The 16,773-nt window shown below is 38.0% G+C and overlaps 1 protein-coding gene across 1 annotated transcript in view; it reads right to left on the bottom strand.

Moving 5' to 3' along the window:
• The window catches only part of LOC149798219 (protein sprouty homolog 2-like), a 66,066-nt gene extending 53,046 nt beyond the window's left edge, over positions 1 to 13,020 (bottom strand). Inside the window, exon 1 of the mRNA XM_089963326.1 lies at positions 12,945 to 13,020. The gene's annotated coding sequence lies outside the window, so the exon portion shown is untranslated. The remainder of the gene's footprint in view (positions 1 to 12,944) is intronic.
• Positions 13,021 to 16,773: the final 3,753 nt, after the last annotated feature.

The following is a 16,773-nucleotide window of genomic DNA, read 5'->3' as shown; positions in this document are numbered from 1 at the left end:
GTGTTATTTTGTCGTGACCACGTTGCGAATCCCGATTCTACCGTGAATACGATGTTGGTGATATGCCCGGGAGTAACTCCAGTGGGAACTTTAATCAAGCTGGTTTTGCTATCGATCTCAGGAATTCCCGCTACGATATTCTGCTGTGTTTGTTTGATCGTGTTAATGTTATTTTCTATTATCTGAACCTGATCTGAAAAACTTTTTTCCGTTCTGACTACACCTAACCGGGTATTAATCTTATTGATATCGTTGGCGTTATTAGTAAGATTTGGTATGATTTCAGAAAGTTTCGTGTCGACGACTGGAGGATCCCCAAAGAACTTATCCACGGCCTCATCAGTTTTTGAGAAGTTTCTTCGAAGTCTTGTAAACGCGCCCACGTGAACATCATACTCTGCACGCAGCGTATTTAGTTTACCGTTGACGATGTCCACGTATTGTTTGTTTGACGCATCCTGGTCGGATTCGGGATTTGCTAACGCGGTTATTTTGTTGCCGCTCATGTCAAGTCCGCCGGTCATTACGTCGCCGGATTTTGTTACTCTGTCGCTGACTAGGTCAACAACGAGTTTGTACTGCGCGTCGACGTATTGTTTGTTTGCTGCATCTTCGAGACCTTCCGGATTTTTTAGAACGGTTATTTTGTTGCCGTTCATGCTGAGTTCGCCTGTCATCGTGTCACCGGCTTTTTTCACACATTTATCAACGCCGCTATCAATACTGTCTTTGATGCTTGCGATTGATATGTTCGAGTCCTTGATCCGGCCGCCATCACTAAATGCAGCGAAGTTATCCTTGGTAGCTCCAAGAACTCTGCGAATTATGTCATTGAACTTAATGTTGCTCGTTCTTAGTTTTCCTTGCTTGTCTTGGAAAATAGCAACTTCATCTGGGTCAACTCCAGCTATATTCAAAAGATTATCGACTTCATCTCGGGTCGCATATTTTGAGAGATCAACATCTGTGCCAGGTTTGACTTTTCTTGTGAAAGGTCTTCCGTAAATATCCACCATTATTCTTATTGCTGTTTTTCAAATGCTAGCATGAAAATGCCTAGCATTGGAAACGCTAGCGTTTCTCGATGCGGTATATTCATACACTACTCGATGCGGAGACGTTGCTGGATTTCTTGAGATTGCATCAAGAACATTTAAAACCTCGCTCCCACAAATGGGCGGATCAACTAATGTTTGTGTTGGTAGCGTCGACTGCCACACTGGAATTGAAAATCCTTTGGATTTCTTAGAAAATCTGCTGTTGAGAGTGCGAGGCACTCCGCGGACATACCTGAGAAACTCAGTTGGCGGTGCTAAACCGTACGAATCGAAATAGATAATTCCACGTGGATCGATCGCGTAAGCAACCCAGTGAGTTCCAGGACCGTCTTTGTTGTCGAGATTGATAATGCCAGTTTCTGGATTATTCGGCCGCGTCGGTAATTGATCTCGCATAAATACTCCTCTGAAATGTTTTATACGCAATTTTTTAACAGCATCGAGTAAATCAAAATTGCTCAACGGCGTTAGAATTTTTTTGGATACCATGATGGTGGAGTTCCTGGTAGTCTTAGACCTGATCCGCGAGTGGATCTCCCCTTTTTTTTCTTGTATCCTTTTCCCGTTGCCTTCTTTAGTGCCATTCCAGCTGCGGTTCCAACTGCACCTAACGCTGCAGCTTTTGCCGCTGCGCCAAGTAATCCTGGAATTGCAGCAGCTAGTATTGGGATGAGGGGAAATATTCCACCGGTTTTAGTCATGTCCTTGATAGCTGCAGCAGAGAAATCAAGGCGGATACCGGTTTTTGCTGTTAGTGCCTTATTAAAATGTTTAATCTGAGTATTAGTCAACGACAGCTTGTTTGGACCGCCAGTAATCTGATCTCGTTTTAGTGTTATTGATGTCCCGCACGTGCTTGCGTGTTTTGATTGCAATTTCTTCGTTTGACCGGAAGTCAAGGTGACATTAACATGACTGTATGACATTATATTTCAGAAACTAATCTAATTGTTACATATTTTCTACTGGAGCGTCAATAACTCTCATTCGTCCGCCAACACCTTCAAGCAGCATTGCTTTATCGGAGAGTATAACCGCGACAGCTCTAAAACCACCAACGGGAAACTCACCAACGTTAGCCCGGAAGTGTATATCAACGACAGATTGTTTGGTTAGATCAAGATGTTCCAGCGAAAAGTAATAAATCGGATACAGCGTTGTAAAATCCAGTTGTGATATTTGCAGACCAGTGTCGACATTCTGATCGCGACCCATAAATGACATCAGACGATGATACGCACGCGCTACCTGATTTCGTTCATAATCTATTAATATATCCTCGGATGGTTCTTGATGCCCGTTTATCCGCAGCGAAACCCCAGAGACAGCGAGTTTATCAAATATCATATGCGAATGTATTTGACTATTTACTCGTGCGTTACTCTGGAGTGCTATGAAAATGTGTCGCGGCGCTGACACACCCTGCTGTGATGAGATATGCCACGTAAACTGTCCAATACCGGCACCTTGAATAGAATCTGTTGTTGTTGTCAGCCATGATATCAGTGATTTACCGCCTGTGTCCATGAAAGAGAGTAACCGTTGCTCTTCGGCGAGTGATGGAGTCATAACTGGCATCCATAACGCAAGTTTGAGTAATATTACTTTACCCTGGTTAGCAGCAGGATCAGCACCTTCTCGCCAAACAGCGTCGTTGTCGTCACCTTTTCGCACGAGTATAACCGAATGTTTGGCTCCGTAAATAACCTTTCTGACATTTCTGCAGAACCCAAAGATGTGAGACAGTGGAATTGCGCATGAGAATTGTCTATTTGCGCCTAATAACATTAATTTACGCGTAGCAAAACCAAGATTGTACTCAGGGTTGGGATGAGCTACCGGCCACACATCAGCATCAGCGTTATCGGCAAAGTTTCTTGGCCGTCTCACAATGCTAGATCTGTGGTCGGGATGATTAGAATTATCCTTAGCAAACATCACAGTCGGACCAGCCGATCTAGTGTAATCATCTGAGTATCTCGCTAATCCCACGATTGTTGTAGCAACGTCAACATTATCCTGAATTATTTCAATTTCTCTTCCGTCAATGCTGTATGAGGCACTTCTGAACAGCGCCATGATACCATTGTTGACAAGACCAACTCGGAAATCAGCTCCATATGGTGTATTAGCGTCAACATTTGTTACAATTTGCCCCGTGACTTCAAGAAATGCTTCAGCGGGCAAGAAATATCTACTTGTGTCCTGAACTTGTAATTCAATTCGTCCTCGCTGATTGGGATTTCTTGCTTCGTAAGAATAATACTGAAAATCATGTACAGAATCGTCTTTGAGTATTGGTGCATCCATGTCAAATGCGGGATCGGATATACGTTTGAACATTTTTATATAAAATCATCGCCGTCTAAAACGAAGTCCGCTTCCTGATATCAAACTTGTATTTATTTGTTCGGGTGTTTGGGTTATTAATTCCGCGAGTTTTTGATTGGCTGCCTGATTTATTACTTTACTGACATCCGCGGGCATAAGCGTAGTACTTGGTAGTTTCACCGGTGGTGGTTTTTCTGGTCTACGAATTAACCGCGCCAGTCTATCCCGGACTGACGTGAATGCCTTCGAGGCAAGATCACCAACAGTTCCAATAGCTTTATCACGAACAACATCAACAGCTTTCATCGACAATTGTTTCGCAATCGGGATTACTTTAGGGGCTATTCTTGAAAACAAACCAGTAATTGTATCACCGAGACCATCTCCGTAGGTTGCTCTGTAGACTGGTAATCGCGAGTTCACTACGCGGACTTGCATCACGCGCGGGCGAGAATTGTGTATGATCATTTTATTTAATTATTGTTTCTCTAACTTAGTCGCTGTGGTAATCGTCGACGAGTTCATTAATGAGTCCCCGGTAAGTACCAATATCCATAATTTTGCGCTGAAATAGTCTCTGACAGATATCTGCGGCTTCATTTATAATTTCCCGAGAGTTGTTTCCGGCACGTCTTCCTCCGATGAGAACTTCCAACCGTGATACGTCATTGACGATATTTTCAGGACAAATAATGTGACCACCAAGACCACTACCAGTAGCGGCTGGTGCGTCGTGAAATTCTTCCTCTGGAGATTGCGGTCGAAGTTGTGGCTGCGGTGGTGGAGGTTGTTTTTTCCGCTGCCGAGTTTGTTTCTGCTGCTGCGGTGGTGGAGAAGAAGATTGCTGTTGTTCTATTTGTTGCAGAGGTGGAGGAAGTTGATACCCGACGGGTTGTTTTTGTCCTATTTGTTTCCTTTGCTCGTTATAAAGTTCTTTTACTTTTTCAACAAGAATTCTATACTCTAAATCATCATCTCTGGCCTGCGGTTTGTCTGCGCGTATTCGATATATCCATTTGATAAGATTATCATCAGTTACTTTATCATGGGGGGGGTTTAAAATTTTAGATTTACTAAATATACTAGATAATATTTTTTTAACTAATTCTTCTGGTTTAGAATTTTTAATATCTTCGACAACACCTTCCTTAAATCTTGCAGCTAATTCTACGTTTTCTTTTACTGGTTTTGGTTTTTCTTCCCCGGCGGCGACGTCAGTACCCTCAGGTATTTCTTCACCGACAGGTGGAGGTTGAGCCGCAGCGATATCAGCTGGAAGTGTTCGTAAAATCTTCTTTGTCTGTTTAGTTCTTCTTGCTATTTTTTCAGCCTGCGTCGCAGTTTGTTTTGATACCGGAAGAAGATCTTCTTTGATGACAGTTGTAACTTTCTCAGTAGCTGCAGTGACGGGTTTAAATAATTCCTCCGCGGATTCTGCAAAGACTTCCCGCGCTTGCTGTCTTAGTTGTAATTTTTGTCTGACACTATCACGGACAGGAAGAAATTTCTGAATTGCTTCGAGACGTTCTCGAGCTAATCTAGTAGTAAGTGCTTCTCCAATATTTGCCATTATTTATTTGTCAATGATTTAATTTCCCCGCACGGATTTGTAACAATAAATTTACACGACCCGCGAACACGGTATCGCGTCGGCCTTGATACACTGTATGGTTAACGTGAAAAACTCGAAGAGAGCAGCCCCGGGCGGCGACAACAAGTTGAGGGGGGGGGGGTCGCGTTTTTTTGTCTTGTTGCTGTTGTAGGATTAGCTTTTTTTAAGGCTTATTTTATCATTTGGTGGTCTCTAGACCTTTGTAGGATTCGCCCTCCCTGCTGCTGTTTGTAACAAATGTATATGTTTATACTTGGTTATGAGGTACATAGTTAAGTTTTGCGGGTGGTCTGGGCGGGTCCAGGGCCAAGAATTTCGTCTTACGCCATCACCTATTTATAAACTCTACGAGAAAATAACTTTCGCCAAAACAGCTGTTATCTCCCATCTTTCCCTCTTTTTTTCTTAATGACAAATCTTCTTATTTAAATGATATCATCAGTTATCAGTTACTCTAGTTTCCTTTTCATGTAGAGATTCTGCAATCAACCGCAGTCACTGGAGTATATATATATATATATATATATATATATATATATATATATATATATATATATATATATATATATATATATATATGTTTTTGTTGTTGCTTAAAAGTTAAGACTTGATATAACAGCCTTCCTACAATGTGATGCTCCTACCATTTTGCCAGAGGCCCCGTGGCCCTGCAATCAGCCATAATCACCGCGATTGTGCCATCGACACACAGTGACTTCATTTTAAGTTTCTAACAAATCGGTGCCTGAGGCTGGGCGTGAGCTTTGAAGTGAGATTAGCATACAAGGGTCAATTTCCACTCAATAACCATCCGATTTTCAATCCAGGACCGCCTGCACGTCTAACTCTTGTTCTTCCTCCATCGCCTCATTCGGAAGGAAACGTAAATTATTGTTTCCCGCTGGCAGTGGTAAGCTGTCTCCGGCTTAAAATGCCTCCGAGTTTTGGCAGAATGCGCTCAATTTACGTGGCAGTATCAAATTATGGTGTTTTTTAAAAACTGACCTCTTCAATTTAGCCGTTATGGGATTGTGGACTACATGCAAGATTTATTAAAATACTTAACATGCAAAAGTACGCACCTCCAAAAGTGAAGAGTTGACAACAGAAGTGTTCTAATGAGCATTAACAATTTTACGTTTTGCTTATACACTTGTTAAAACGTTTTTTTATATACTTAGTTCAGATTCCATTTAAGAGATATATTAGATTTACTAAACAAATAATAAAAGTAGACAAAGTAATGGGCCAAATGTGTGGCGTGGGGATAATATTCAAAATTGGATAATAAATCGCCAGATAGCAGAGACGCTCACTTACCGGCGTGGTGCAGAGTGGGGTCATTGCGGGCAGTTTTGGGTTTCTTTAGCAAGAGTTACATATACGGAAGCTGAAACTTTCGACCTTTATCGAGCTGCTTCTTTATGTTTGAAAGAGACCAGTTCGATTGGTGATTTAACAACTTTGGAAGAACACTCAAATATATAGTGTGGCACTGCTGCAAACTGTGCAGCGATTTATTTAATACTGAAAGTATTTTTTGTTATGATTCCACTGTGTAAAGGATAAATTCAGTAAAGATGTAAGGACAAGTAAACAAGATTTTATGTCGAAAGAACGGTGTCACTTTCATTCATGTTGCTTAATTATTTTAAACAGCTGCTATATATAGATATTACTTCAAAATGAGTGGATGTAACTAGACTTTCATTCTTGTCAATACGATAAGACGATTGTGCTGTTATATGACTGTGTCCGAATACAGGGATCGATTGAGAAGTTCCGAATGAAACATACTTCGATGCATTCGTAACCTCTGTCAATTCATGTCTGGTAACTAGCCGATGTGGTCTGAATGGCAGGTGTGGACACACGATAGTTCTTTATTATATAAAGACACTCCGAGAACAAATTGTGCGCTTGTAAGAAAGATTCTTATACTCCTTCTTGAGAAGTACAGTCTGTTGTTATATCGTCGGCAATGGCACGTACAAAGCAAACCATGTAAAGAAAATCACCGATTCTGAAATAGGAACTAGGATTACAATTGATTACAATTGACATTGGATGGCAGAACAAGGAATGAAGTAGATGAATAAAAAAGAAAAATAAATCATAACACAGAAAAATACAGGTACAGATTGAAAACCAAGGTGAACTTAAAGCACGTGAAACACGAAAAAACATGGCAGGTAGAAATGAACTGAAAAACCTAGAAAAGTTCTTCAAGCTAAGGCGAATTTAAACACATGGAGTTTTATTGAGAGTGCATGTAAGGAGGGAGCACAAGAGCTGGATATGTCACATATACCGAGAGAGAAAATACCGGGATCATCAGCCGTGAGGATTGCAATTAAAGTACTAAATCCGGACTACGTAAATAGATTGTACTCAATCAACCCTATTGGATACAAAGGATATATCATTAGACCCAAAGGGAAAACACCGATACTACCTTATGGAGAGATATATGTTGGAAAAGAAAAAGCCAGGGTTAAGGAACCAATGCCTATTTGAAGGAAAGTAAATTAAAAAAACCCAGGAGAACTACATTTGACTGACATTCCCCTGGAAATTCCATTAGAGGAAGTGGTGAAACGGTCCGAAGAGAAATTCAGCATAAAAGTAATAACATCGATACTGGCAACGATCTCTCTTACAACAGTATACGATGGGATACGAATATTAGAAATTGAAAAAAGCAAACAGAAAGAAACAAAGGGAGCTTTCTTAATTTATGGATTCCTAGCAAAAACATGGTATAAAGGATGTATCTATGACCGCAAATGCAACGGATGTGAGAAGACAGGACATACGCCCTTTAAATGCCCAACAAATCAGCAGACACAAACAAAAATTAGAGAATCACAAGAAAGGAACCAACAACAACAATAAAACCAACAAGGGATGGTAACTGAGAACAGGCAACTTCAGCAGCAAGAAAAACCAACTCCAACACAAAGGCAGAAAAATCAACAGCAACACCAAGGAGAAAAGCAACAACAACAACAGCAAGAAGAACAAGAACATCACCAAAATCACCAGAAAGAACTGGTACAGAGACAAACAAAAGAAATACATCAAAATGAGCGAATAAACAAGACTCAACAGATGTGACAAATACCACTAACAACAATAGGGAAAACAGAACCAACGCTCCTAGTACAACCAACAACGATCACAGAACCAGCACAACTAGTAAATCCATTAACCAAAACCAAAACAAAAACAATAGAAGAACAAACAGTAAAAGAAAACAAAGAAGCAACAATTAACACTGGAGAAAGGAAGATACAAGTGAGCACTGCAAGAGGCGAGCAAAATACCGGAAAATATATACAAAAATCCGTAACAACAACAACAAACACAGAAACTCGAGAATCAAACAGAGAAAGGAGAAGAGAAAAAAGAAGACGGCAAAAAGAAGAAGAAGCGAGAATGGCAGAAGAATACCTGTTAGACACTGATGAATGCTTCGAATGAATAAAAAATGTATTAAAAAAAAGAAGAAAAAATGGAAGAAAAAATAAAATAAAGAAAATAAATTTTTTTAAATAATGAATGAAAATATAATCTACACCCCCCCCCAAAAAAAATAATAACAAAAATTTATTGACAAATTAATAACACTTTCCCAAACCTGTATAATAAAACAATTCATACATTATAACAACACGTACAATATAGCAACCATTAACATGTAGGGCAGGAGCCCCCCCCCCACTGGTCTGCAAAGATCAAACAGATGAGACCACCCTCCAAAAAAAAAAAAAAAAAAAAAAAATGTGGACATACATACGAGGTATGATGCATAGGATTGACTGGAAGTCTCGAGTCATCGAATGTATACCGAAAGCTTCCATTAGCTTCCGTTTAGACCAACTCGATTATTTACGAAACAAAATTGGTCGAGAAGTTGAGAATGCATCGAACTAGTTTTTGTCAACCAATCATAGAAACAAGACGGTGCGATTAGATTGCGGTTTATTTTTGCGAAGAAATTTCTGGCGAATAAAATACACGATTTTTCTGTAAATTGCTTTTCATCCAAGCATATTTTTTTCCTGCAGAAATAACACAGGTAGTCCGAATGCTTTGACATGCGAAGGTATGACTATATATAGTTGGAGAATAGTGTATCGTTAAGAGCGTAGTACACAACCAAGAATTTACTTCTATCGATATCGAGTCCCCTTTCCATTTTTCCGCGTGCGTATACGGAACAGCGGTTTTAAAACAACGCGCATTATCTAACATTTATTCTCGCCAAATAAGGGTAATATCTGCTCCTTGGATATTCTTCTCAAGTCCACCCCATTTTTGTTTGTATTTGAACAGTTATGCTGCGTGGGAGGTGAGAGCACCTTCCCAATCGCAGCCTTCAATTCGTCGAAAACCTCGTTGCTGTTACATGAGGTAGTCATTTCAACACGGGATGGTAAATTTAAGTCTCTCGGGATAGACCATTCTTAGAATTTATTCCTGTCTTTGTATGACTCTAGGTTGTTAGCTCGATTGGCTAGGCGGATGCAATTATGTCATCGATGTTACCGCTGAACACGTCCATGACCAAAACCGTCACGAATATTGTTGTTTTCCGCTGTCAGATGTAAATCATAGAATCCATAAACACTCAAGCTTCCAAAATATTCCATGATTGAATAAGGAGCCACGAAATCAAAAGATTTTTCTACAGGTGAAGATGCGGAGCAACCGATCAAATGATAAAGAAAATTTTAATTTGATCAAGCAGCCATTTCGTTTAAAATGTCAACATCAAACTTTATTTGTGGTATTTTTCAAATAGCAACGAACTATCAGTCCAACACCCAGTCGGGTTTTCTAATTCTAGCTCGTAACTTGTTTGTATTCTTTGCATGGGGGAGTTAATAGACCACGCACCCACCGACCGTGAAAACAGCATCTCAGTTACAAAGATTACAGTAAGAAGTGAAACAGTAATGTATATAAAGCCATTGATGGACATGTACCTTTTCCTCATGATTGTTATTGACGTTAGTGTCAATACTTTACCAGGTTACCTGACAACAATAATAATAATAATAATAATAATAATAATTGTCGTCGTCATCATGTCACATTTACTGAAGGTAACATGTAGCTGATGTTCATCTGTATGAACTCAGGAAAATTTAAGAAACACGCAGTTTCAGATTTAACGGAATGTATACAAAAATGCAAACCTTTGAAGTGTTGCTGTACGTTTAAACACATATCATCTAGGCAAACCATTTCGCTAAATAAGCTTTTGCGTTCGATTTTCGTAAGTGGTTGCAAGGTCAGGTTTACCCTGCTCCAAAAAAATTGACGAAAAAGGTTTTCCAACGTTATTGTATACGATCTTTACCCGGAGTGTCACAAGGTTGATAGTTATGATAGTTTCATTTTTTTAAACTGCTTCGTTTATTGATTTTTTTTGCCAATTAAAACAGACAACTGTTTTCCCTTTAAGTTCAAATATTTTTTCGCCAGCTGAAAAATTACCACTTGTTATTTCACGAATATGATTACATTTATTAGGCTGTTCTCCCCATTCCTACATAAAATGATACTTTTCAAATGTTAGGTAAGCAGCCACTGATAAACGTAAAGAAACGCAACAATTGGTACTGTTCCCAACAATTAGTACTGTTCCAACAATCAGTGCTGTTCCCAACAATTAGTACTGTTCCCACTAAAAATTAGTACTGTTCCAACACTTAGTACTGTTCCCAAGAATTTGTTCTATTCGCAACAATTGGTACTGTTCAAAACAATTGGTACCGATCCCATCAGTTAGTACTGTTCCCAGCAGTTGATATTGTTCCAAACAATTTGGTACTGTTTCCAACAATTAGTACTGTTTCCCACAATTATAGTTTTAGAGAAGAACGACATGCGCATTTATAACAAACAAACACACAAAAAGAAACCCCAAACAAAAGAAAACAATAATGATACAAATTATAAAAATAAAAGTTCACTAACAAGTTTGAAAAGGAGAGAAGCAACCACTTTCTTTCTACTTTTGTAAAACGCATTACGAACAAAGAATTTTTTTATATAAAAATAACCCAACCCCAGAGAAAAATTATGTCAACATTAGATTATCATCGTCATTGATATTATCCCAGTGTTACTAAGGTTGCGAATATTGTGAACGTAAATAAAGGTCATTCAATGGAAAGGCGACAAGGAATGTATATATAATCCATGATATATTAACTTTTAATTGAGCACAATTACAATGCGATTTAAGGCAGAATTCACCCAAGTCTGATGAAGAGGTAATTTGGGTGCGTTTTTGCAAATTATTGTAGTAATCTATGCAATTTTAATTGAGAAAAAAAATGTAAATGTCATAGACACAGTTTGGTTTTTGTGTGATTACGCATGGCTGCCAGTATATTTCGTGGAAGAAAAACGCACGCAGAGCCACTGCCCCACGGGAAAGTACTGACAAGCATTCTCACACACCCACGTTGGCCGAACCGAGACTCGACCTCATGTGGACGGAGGTGGGATGTCAGTAAACTGTAAAGATGAGCGCTTTAGACCACTCGGACACCCAAGGATCCCTGCATAAATGTAGACAGATTGTGGTTACGAAGATTACACCAGCAGCTTTGTACTTCACTAAACGCCTTTCTTTCCGGTGACCGACTTTGCTAACGAGGACAAGTGTTTGTCATAAATGGTAATTTCTGTGCCATAATGAATATCGAGATTTGTACGTTTCCTCTCACGAATCCAGATCTACAGGGCCATGCACAGCAATAAAATTATATTTCAGAATAGAAGTAGTCAAATTTATAAAAATAATAAATCATAAAATCTACATTTTAGACATGAAATTCGCTCTAAAAGCTATAATGAACGCGTATGAAAGATCGTGTTGTCTTATGACCTTAAGGAACGACCATTTTTCTGGTTAAGTAGAGGAAATGGATGGGACTGAGACTGTTACAAAATTGCGTCCCCCCCCCAAAAAAAAAGCTTCAAAATATTATATTGCTTTCATTTGTGGTAAAAAAGACTATTCTTACATCCGTCATCTCTGCTGAACAAAATTATATAAGAAGAGAAATATATGGTCGGAAAGGAAAAACAGAATCACCCACCCACAGCCAACACACACACACACACACACACACACATATATATATATATACACACACACGCGCTCGTAGTTACTTCGTTATGTTGTCTACACACAAAATCGTACAGTTACTTCGTTGTGTTGTCTACACACAAAATCGTACATGTGTGTATGCCTGTGTGTGTGTGTGTGTGGTTTTTTTTTTTTTCTTTCTCTGTAGATTATATTTATTATCCCTAGATTATCTGATAACCAGAAATGTTTGATTGTAAGGTGACCCTGGGATGGTTCCCCGACCCATTGGTCAACCTATTACGGGGTTAATAAAAAAAAAAAAAAATTTAAAAAAATCGTACAGTTACTTCGTTGTGTTGTCTACATTGTAATTAGTTTATACACTAGTCACATTATCACCTGATACGAGATGATTCCCATATCCGCCATGTTTGAGGGCGAGAACTATATTTCCCATGACAAAATGACCAAACAGTTTTCAATACATTGTCTGTTCATACAGCGACACACTCGTGGTCATTGATACATACATACAATTTTACGAAACGCTCAGGATTTAAATCAAACTCGACAATGAAGCATCACCATATGTACTCACTTATAAGCCGAGTACAACTGCAAACTGCATAGACCTGGATGTGCCATCGTATCATGCACAAGCAAATCTGGATCGGTGCAGTTTGTTAGGATTAATCAGTAGAACAAACAACATAGATCCTGACCTGCAGGCGCATTATGATGCGACAGATCAGGATCCATATTGTGTGCAGTTTGCCTCGGCTTATAAGCAAATATATACGTTACATGTGTTAGCAATTTCTCTACTTACATAAAACTTCTGTTCTAAAATGTCTGCGGCCCTTTGATCAGGCACACAAAATGTAACAGCATCCTCTTTATTACAAGCAGGTAACTTGTTTGCTTAGGTTAAGTGTTTTTCTTCCTTTTGATTCTCCCTCTTCGCTCTGTCTCATTAATCAAGTTGAAAAGTCAACTCTGGCACTCAATTTGAAGTCACACACGCACAGCAGAATATTAAATTAGGCATCTCTTTTGCTGGGCACAAAGTTAGCATTTTATTGCCCTGGCTTGACAATATAGTTACAGGCTCGTAAAAGAACATGTGCGATGTTCAACTTCTCATGATCGCATAGTAAACACCTATCGTGGAGTATCGTAAGAAAAGTCGGTCATCAGAAGGGTCACTGAGTGGTGTTTATCTCGGTGTACACACACCTTTCTGTGCTCCGAATTCGTTACAGAGTTAGTCGACATTTGATGCAGCACAATAATAATAATAATAATAATAATAATAATAATAATAATAATATAACACTAATATTAATAATAATAATAATAATAATAATAATAATATAACACTAATATTAATAACAATAATTTAATGTTAAATCAAGCGTCGGTGAATTATTTTTATTATTATTACATTAAATGTCAGTGTCTTGTTTATGGATTTCGGAGTACTGAAACGATCAGGCCAGTCTGGGTCAGCTGCCTCGGTGTATCCATGGGAAATGCACTTATCTCACATTTCCTCGGCATTACATATCCAAAAGTGCGTTAAAAGTGCTGCTAAAACCAACAAAACTTTGAGTTGTGTACGTTGATAAACACCGCTCTATGACCTCTTTGATGACCGACGTTTCTAAACATACTTTACTCATGATGATGATGATGATGATGATGATGATGATTGTTATTGATTTTATTATTGTTCTTCTTATTGTTGTTACTGTTGTTGTTGTGCCTTTAAAATCCAATATTTTTATTGATTCGTTCGTAACACAAGAATTTACAAATGAAAGCCAGGAAAACGTCATTGTCGTCTTTAAGAGTACACGCATAGAATTATGGCTGTAATTCCCTTCCATAACTTAAAGGATCCCGAGAGAACCAGAGATCATCGGGGTCTTTTGGGGTACTTTGACCAGAACATTTTTAAGCCTCTAATTTGTTCTTGAGGTGTGTTGATTATCTTGGTTATGAAGCATACAAATCGATAGACGTTTAGAATTCTGCATTTCCATAGACTCAAACATTGGCATTGTGCTATCGGTCGAACAGTATACTTCGTCAATGCTCCCCAACAAATCTCATAATAAACCGAAACAATCGAAGACCAGGGGGGGCCTGTCTACAAATAGAAGAAGAAGAAAAAAAAAAGACTAAATAAGCGAGGATTAGACACGATTTTCTATATTCATAACTTTGCCTTGAAAATAATTACAGTAATAACAATTTTATGATAAAAGGGTCGGAAAGTTTTCTAACAAGACCAGACCGTGGCCTTTTGCTTTATCATTTATACTTTGTCAGAAACTGCTGCTGCCTTCACTGAATTTACGAGAGCGTGATAATTTTTGTAATAAATACCTACAGCCTTGAATTGGCCTATTTCGTGATGAAAATTTCGAGCCATTTATAAATGTCAAGTATTATTTTCCATCTCGTCGACAGTTGCCGACATCAAAACTAGCGATTGGCGCAGGACGACCAATTTCATCTAATTCATCGATGACTAAGGTTAACTCTCCTAAACTAATTCCATTAAATTTGAGTTTCTGTCATCATTTTAAAATGTTCATATATTGTTTACAAATCAATATTCTCGTTTAAAATGAAACTTCTACCCATAAAGATAATGTTTAATTTGTCTTCCAGTTGGTCTCGGCTTTTCTCCACTTAGGAGTCGCTCTACATTTCATGGGCTAGAATTTAATATATGTAACGATCATTATTATGATCGCGGGGAGTGGCGTTTTTTTCCCGCATTTTTTAAACTGTCTTTTTAACAGTTTATCTACGTGTGATAATAACTTCTTCTCACGCAAGTAGATTTAGTTAATTTTTCATTTGAGCAATGTTTTCATTGACATGGAAAACCACCTCTTTCTGGTTACAATTAACTGTAATTTGATCTTATTATTAGAACAGATCGATGAGTACATATCAAGGGAGGTGGTATTTGAAGAAATTGGGTAGTTTAAAAAAAATAAAAATTCAACCACAGTATTAAATTTATTAAACCTTGCCATTAACGTTTTGAGATTCATTGGGGTGATTGACCTAATTGCGCCGCTTAAATGCTTAAATAATTTAGAAGCACGCCTGTATTTTTCTAAAACTTCCCACGGAGAGAGAGAGAGAGAGAGAGAGAGAGAGAGAGAGAGAGAGAGAGAGAAAGAGAGAGAGAGTTACCAGTGGTCATTGATTCGAATTTCTTCAGAGGACAATGTTCCCAACTTTTTTAGTTTTTAAATATCTTAAATAGTGTTGCACATAAATTAGTATATTTTTGTTCGTTTAAAAAAAAACAGTTAAAAAGATAGGTAGATATGTGTCTATGTAGTTTTGATTGATTCGTGTTATATCCTACTTTTATAATGAGACACTGGACAATGGAAATAATATATGGACACAATATCGAATATTGTCAATAGTGTGCTGCAGTTTGTTAGGAGTAATCAGTAGAACAAGCAACACAGACACTGATCTGCAGGCGCATTATGTTACGGCAGATCCGGTTTTTTATTGTCTGTAGTTTGAATAGACTTATAAGCGAGTGTATTATTATTATTATTATTATTATTGTATTTATTTATTTTATTTATTTATTTACTTATTTAACAGGCAAGAGATTAATGAATTAATTCATTCAGTCTTTCTTTTATTAACAAGCAAATTACAAGATAATCAAGAAACAGATAATGATTACAATAAAAAAAACATCAAAAATATAAAGAATATAAATCCCAACACTTGAATCAAATTTAGAATTTTTTTGCTTGTTTTACAAATGAATATACCAACTCATGCGTATAGTCCGAACAGTAAACTTGAATGTTTAAGTTTGTCAACAATTTTCACACACGTTCATTTAACGGAATGTTCTCTTGTGATTGTTTAGGGTGAAACCGTTTCACATAGGCGGTTAAGAATGAATCAGAATGTTGAAATGAAAGAATGAAACTGCATACCACACACTGGGGCTTGGTTTAATCTTCTTTAATCTCCCTGACCTTGCATTTTTATGACATTGTTGGCCGAAGTTCAACCTTTCCCAGGGATGTAAAGCACATCCGTTTCCGTTTTACTCCGGATGCCCAATGCTGTAGGCATTTTACACAAACACTGGATACGATTAGGATTGAAAGACTTTTAAACGAAATATGCTAATTTGTTCTGGGAATCGTCGGACCAAACAATGTGCATACAATGCGTGAGTGACTTGGTGCATAATATATCCCTGATGAGGTGTATGCACCAAAAATCTGGCTGTTACACTCCCATTTAAATGAGAAAAATAACGCAAACTAATAAATAAAAGAAATCGATGCGATTAAGAGGAGTGTTACGGTCAAGAATGAACTAAACTAAGGTTAATATATTACAAAGCCACACAAAACCATAATTAGAACACTCTAATGTTATTTTGGTGAAACAATTCTGACAAAAGTAGTTGCAAATTATTCCGGCTGTAACAAGGAGCGTACAGACAAATCTTAAGATAATGATGAAGATATTCCAACTTTAGTGAGTGATATTAAACTGTTAACAGTAAGTGAACAAACCTTTTTGAGAAAGACTAGACATGTGCACGAATTTTCAAATAATATGGCCCGATTATAACTCAAGGAGCT

The sequence above is a fragment of the Sinohyriopsis cumingii genome, chromosome 6 (assembly GCF_028554795.1).
Source record: "Sinohyriopsis cumingii isolate HCF-2022 chromosome 6, ASM2855479v2, whole genome shotgun sequence".
Lineage (NCBI taxonomy): Eukaryota > Metazoa > Mollusca > Bivalvia > Unionida > Unionidae > Sinohyriopsis > Sinohyriopsis cumingii.
Note: the sequence above shows the minus strand (reverse complement) of the source record. Positions and strands in the feature narration are given on the sequence as shown.